This window comes from Coregonus clupeaformis, unplaced genomic scaffold, assembly GCF_020615455.1.
Source record: "Coregonus clupeaformis isolate EN_2021a unplaced genomic scaffold, ASM2061545v1 scaf2339, whole genome shotgun sequence".
In the NCBI taxonomy this organism is placed as follows: Eukaryota; Metazoa; Chordata; class Actinopteri; order Salmoniformes; family Salmonidae; genus Coregonus; species Coregonus clupeaformis.
In genome coordinates, this window is record NW_025535793.1 from 71,023 (window position 1) to 77,022 (window position 6,000).

Consider the following 6,000-nt stretch of genomic DNA (forward strand, 5'->3'; position numbering starts at 1 on the left):
TCAACATAGGCCTACTATGAAATCACACTTTATGATATCAGCCAAGTATGGAAATATTGGGGCTGACATTCTACTATTTTGATGATGATGTGGACAAACTATTTTGACAACCTGTCAAAACACAGCTAGCTACTGTTACTGTAAGTACTGTAGCTAGCTACAATAAGTTGTTAGCCAACTGTACAAACGTGATGTAGCCTAATGCACTGATCTTAACAGCAGACAACAAAACTTCTGATTTCAGAAAAAGATAATATAAGCCACGAAAGTCTTAAACTTTACTGTTGAATGAAATGTTCATGATAGAAACGGAGAGGAGAGACGCTCCTCTTCTAGTCCCGGACAATTCTATAGCTCTGTTCTCATTGGTCAATTCTTGGTTACTTCTTGGTTGCACTGGCGTCTTGGATTGGTTTGTTGAGTGCAAATCTTGGTTACTTCTTGGTTGCAGACGGGGATATGATTGGTTGTCGCAACCAGAAACGTAATCGACTCACTGTTGCAAGGGGCTGCTCATATAGCTACAATGTCAGCTAGCACCATTATTCGCTTGTTTCATGAAACAACATGTGATTCTTGCTCTATTGACAATGCGAAAGAGCAGTCCCTTTCTGTTCCATTCACTGCACAACGCGTCCGTGGCAAGCAAACACTAAACTAAAGCTGTTTCAGATCTCGGCCAGCAGCCACCAGCAAATGTAATTTGTTACTCAATGCATACTACAGCAATGTTATCAAGGCTAATGTAGATTATACTTTATTCACTTACAATGTACTCGACATCTACACTCGTCTTCCTTCACATATGACGCGACCATTGTGACGTCGTTAGTAACTAGTGTACACACAAAAGCTAGGCCAAATGCGTTGTTTCAACACAAGGGTTTTCGGGACGCCGCAACGTTATATAGGCTAGTGCGAAGCCTATCAACAGGTGGCTCCGTGGCGCAATGGATAGCGCATTGGACTTCTAGTCAAGCACTTGAGGAGTGATTCAAAGGTTGTGGGTTCGAGTCCCACCGGAGTCGCATCTTTTGCGCAATATAACTTCAAACACAAAACCACGCTATTTTTTCGTAAAGCGCAACCCAGTAGTCTTTATACTCCTCATATCAAACATAATTTTAATGTCTATGCATTTCTCACGTCAAGTTTTTTACTTGATAGAACCATTTTTTATAGCATATAAAATAACATTGCAATAATAGTTATTGCAGGCCATTATAATCCAGATAACAAATGACTTTGAAGTGTTTAAATTTGTTTGTCACGTCAATGTCCAAGGTAGGCCTATTTCAATTCATGGGGATTAATTACGAACACTTCTGGGGACATTTTTCCTTTGAGAACACTGCTTTAAACCTCTGTGAAAGGAGAGCACCACCCGGTAAGTTGGAACCAGAGCTTTAAGGAAAGGGATAAGCTAATATAGCTAGAAGGCTAATAAGTTGAAAGAAGGCTAATAAGTTATCAACAGTGTAAGCTAACATAACATTATAAACATTATACACCCATACATAGGCAAGCATAAGTTAGAACGTTAGCATTCCTTTTAGCATGCTATGTGGCTAATTACACTAGCATGCTAATATGAACTAGGCAAGGGGGCCGCAGTCTTGGAATGGTCACATGACAATAATAACAACTGGAAGCGGCAGCCGTATTGGATGTGGTAACGCATAGTGGCCGTGGCCATTTTAGGCCTATAGGTTTCAATGGCAAGAGTGTAACTAATGGGTAACAACAACCAAAGTAGGCCTACTTATTATAACTCGACCAAAAGTGTACAAAACAGGCGATTAAACATGGCATATTACATACAGGTGAAATACTAACCAAGTTATACTGGATAACAGTTAGGTATAGTTGGCTAGTGACAATGTAATAAAGGGATTGTTTTACATAGGGAACAGGCCTATATAACTTCAAGTAATAAAGGCACTCTGGCTCCACAAAGTCCACTTACATGGGCAGTGAAGCACAGACACTAAAGTAGCCCAGAGGTTGTAGGACAAAAGGTGACCACAGGTGGAAGTCCTTGAATGGGAGAAGTCCTGAGGTGAAGGGCGCAGCACAGAGATACAGCATCTAGTCTCTCTGCAGCTGGTGGACACAGGTCAAAGTAGCTTAAACTGGTCCAAACCAGTTAATTGCCTGCTGCTGATTGGCTAAATATATCTGCTGATCAGAATAATATTTGCCCAGCAACATGGCAACCAATCAGAGGTCAGTTGTCCAAGGTCAGGGAAATTAGAGAGTTCAATAGCCAGACATCTTGGCACCAGAAGAAGGAGGGCGTCAGAGTGGGCTGCAGAAACGTCTATGTTTTAGTGGAGCCCCACACCTGTGCTGTGAGAAATTATTATATGTATATGCAGCGCATACAGTGGGAAAGAAAAGTATTTAGTCAGCCACCAATTGTGCAAGTTCTCCCACTTAAAAAGATGAGAGGCCTGTGATTTTCATCATAGGTACACGTCAACTTGAACAGACAAAATGAGAAAAAAATATCCAGAAAATCACATTGTAGGATTTTTAATGAATTTATTTGCAAATTATGGTGGAAAATAAGTATTTGGTCACCTACAAACAAGCAAGTTTTCTGGCTCTCACAGACCTGTAACTTCTTCTTTAAGAGGCTCCTCTGTCCTCCACTCGTTACCTGTATTAATGGCACCTGTTTGAACTTGTTATCAGTATAAAAGACACCTGTCCACAACCTCAAACAGTCACACTCCAAACTCCACTATGGCCAAGACCAAAGAGCTGTCAAAGGACACCAGAAACAAAATTGTAGACCTGCACCAGGCTTTTAAGACTGAATCTGCAATAGGTAAGCCGCTTGGTTTGAAGAAATCAACTGTGGGAGCAATTATTAGGAAATGGAAGACATACAAGACCACTGATAATCTCCCTCGATCTGGGGCTCCACGCAAGATCTCACCCCGTGGGGTCAAAATGATCACAAGAACGGTGAGCAAAAATCCCAGAACGACACGGGGGGACCTAGTGAATGACCAGCAGAGAGCTGGGACCAAAGTAACAAAGCCTACCATCAGTAACACACTACGCCGCCAGGGACTCAAATCCTGCAGTGCGAGACGTGTCCCCCTGCTTAAGCCAGTACATGTCCAGGCCCGTCTGAAGTTTGCTAGAGTGCATTTGGATGATCCAGAAGAGGATTGGGAGAATGTCATATGGTCAGATGAAACCAAAATAGATATTTTTGGTAAAAAGTCAACTCGTCATGTTTGGAGGACAAAGAATGCTGAGTTGCATCCAAAGAACACCATACCTACTGTGAAGCATGGGGGTGGAAACATCATGCTTTGGGGCTGTTTTTCTGCAAAGGGACCAGGACGACTGATCCGTGTAAAGGAAAGAATGAATGGGGGCATGTATCGTGAGATTTTGAGTGAAAACCTCCTTCCATCAGCAAGGGCATTGAAGATGAAACGTGGCTGGGTCTTTCAGTATGACAATGATCCCAAACACACCGCCCGGGCAACGAAGGAGTGGCTTCGTAAGAAGCATTTAAAGGTCCTGGAGTGGCCTAGCCAGTCTCCAGATCTCAACCCCATAGAAAATCTTTGGAGGGAGTTGAAAGTCCGTGTTGCCCAGCGACAGCCCCAAAACATCACTGCTCTAGAGGAGATCTGCATGGAGGAATGGGCCAAAATACCAGCAACAGTGTGTGAAAACCTTGTGAAGACTTACAGAAAACGTTTCACCTGTGTCATTGCCAACAAAGGGTATATAACAAAGTATTGAGAAACTTTTGTTATTGACCAAATACTTATTTTCCACCATAATTTGCAAATATATTCATAAAAAATCCTACAATGTGATTTTCTGGATTTTTTTTCTCATTTTGTCTGTCATAGTTGACGTGTACCTATGATGAAAATTACAGGCCTCTCTCATCTTTTTAAGTGGGAGAACTTGCACAATTGGTGGCTGACTAAATACTTTTTTTCCCCACTGTATGGAGGACGTTGTTTAGCGTGATGTCATTTTATCAATGCTATATAGAATCCATCCTATCTTTTGGGGTGGGGTGGTTTGGTGCAATATGGAACACTAGTGTGATTGAACAGGGTAATACAAATCTGTGGGAAGATCATTGGAGAAAGCCAGGAACCCCTCAGTGACATCTATAAAAAACAAGTGATGAAGAAGGGGGAACAAATAGCCTTGGACATAACACACACACTCCCACATTGTGGCCCTTAGTCCCGCTTACCGCAACCAAGCAATCATGTCCCGCATTAAATCAACAAATTCAAACGCCACTTATTTAGAAAAAAAGTTAATTTGACCCGTATAGACATTCCAACCTGTCTCTTGGAATCACGTTGCGCTTATGACAAGATATATATCATAAGGGTGTGGTAGGCCTACTGGTGACATTAAACACTTCTCCAATCATTGTTGAGATCTGATATTCTGCGCAGCGCAAGAATAGAGGTAGGCCAATGTCATAGGCCTATCGTCAACCAATGACATTTCTCAAACCCTTTTCGGGTTAAATTCCAGCTAAACTTGGAGAGTACAGTTAGGACTAACTAAGCCTACTTACAAAATGCGTACTTCTGACGAAGTGCTACAAAAGTAGGCCTAAGTAAATAGCCGTATTAGACTTAAAGAAAGAAGGTAATTTCGTTAAAATTGTGAGCCTCTCCATGCTCATTAGTTGTTCAATCAACATATTTGCTGCTACTTCACTCAATCTCGTTTTTAAAATATCCCTTCCTTACTGTTTTATATTCCCTGAGACCAAACAGAAATGTTTCCTTGGCCAAATATTACCCGATTTTCATAAAACAGTCACACATGTGGTCTCTCGTTTCTGCATCAACACATTTTGCGCGAGGCAAAAGAGCTGGCCAGGTGCGATTCGATTAGCACGTTCGGTGCAGCGGGGGCAGGGGTGTAGTGTTGCTGGAGCGCACCCGAGTGTCTCACCGCCACTTCTCACAATGGTGCTTTTAGTAAAGTTAAATCAAAGCTGAATCAACGTCTTGGAAGATCACATAATGATTCATAAGTATTATACATAACAGAAACACATATAATACTATTGTATAAAACGTTACTGATCAAATAACTGGCATGCAGATGCAGTTAGTTTGGATGTTTCATCGGTAAAATGTGAAGAATTATCATTACAATTGACATTGATTACGACCTATTTTGAAATTAGGTATGCCTAACTTGGTGTTTGAGAGTATTAAAAATAGAAAATGTTCTTGAGAGAATATGTGTGGGCATAGGCAGACGTTGCAATTGGAGGATGCATTTTATGCATATTATACACTGAACAAAAATATATACGCAACATATAAAGTGTTGGTCCCATGTTTCTTGAGCTGAAATAAAATATCCCAGAAATTGTACATACACAAAAAGCTTATTTCTCTCAAATTTTGTGCACAAATGTGTTTACATCCCTGTTAGTGAGCATTTCTGCTTTGCCAAGATAACCCATCCACCTGACAGGTGTGGCATATCAAGAAGCTGATTAAACAGCACGATCATTACACAGGTGCACCTTGTGCTGGGGACAATAAAAGGCCACTCTAAAATGTGCAGTTTTGTCACACAACACCACAGTGCAATTGGCATGCTGATTGCAGGAATGTCCACCAGAGCTGTTGCTAGAGAAATTAAACATTTCTCTACCATAAGCCACTTCCAACGTCGTTTTAGAGAATTTAGCATTAGGTCCAACCGGTCTCACAACCGCAGACCACGTGTAACCACGCCAGCCCAGGACCTCCACATCCAGCATCTTCACCTCCAGGATCTTCTGAGACCAGCCACCCGGACAGCTGATGAAACTGTGGATTTGCACAACCGAATAATTTCTGCACAAACTGTCAGAAACCATCTCAGGGAAGCTCATGAGCATGCTCGTCATCCTCACCAGGGTCTTGACCTGACTGCAGTTCAGCGTCGTAACCGACTTCAGTGGGCAAATGCTCACCTTCGATGGCCACT

At 41.9% G+C, this 6,000-nt stretch overlaps 1 non-coding gene across 1 annotated transcript; it reads left to right on the forward strand.

Moving 5' to 3' along the window:
- The first annotated feature begins 936 nt into the window (after nucleotides 1-936).
- Nucleotides 937-1,028, forward strand: trnar-ucu. The gene is given in 2 exon segments: nucleotides 937-973; nucleotides 993-1,028. It is a non-coding gene; the product is annotated as a tRNA-Arg (tRNA).
- The last annotated feature ends 4,972 nt before the right edge of the window (nucleotides 1,029-6,000 follow it).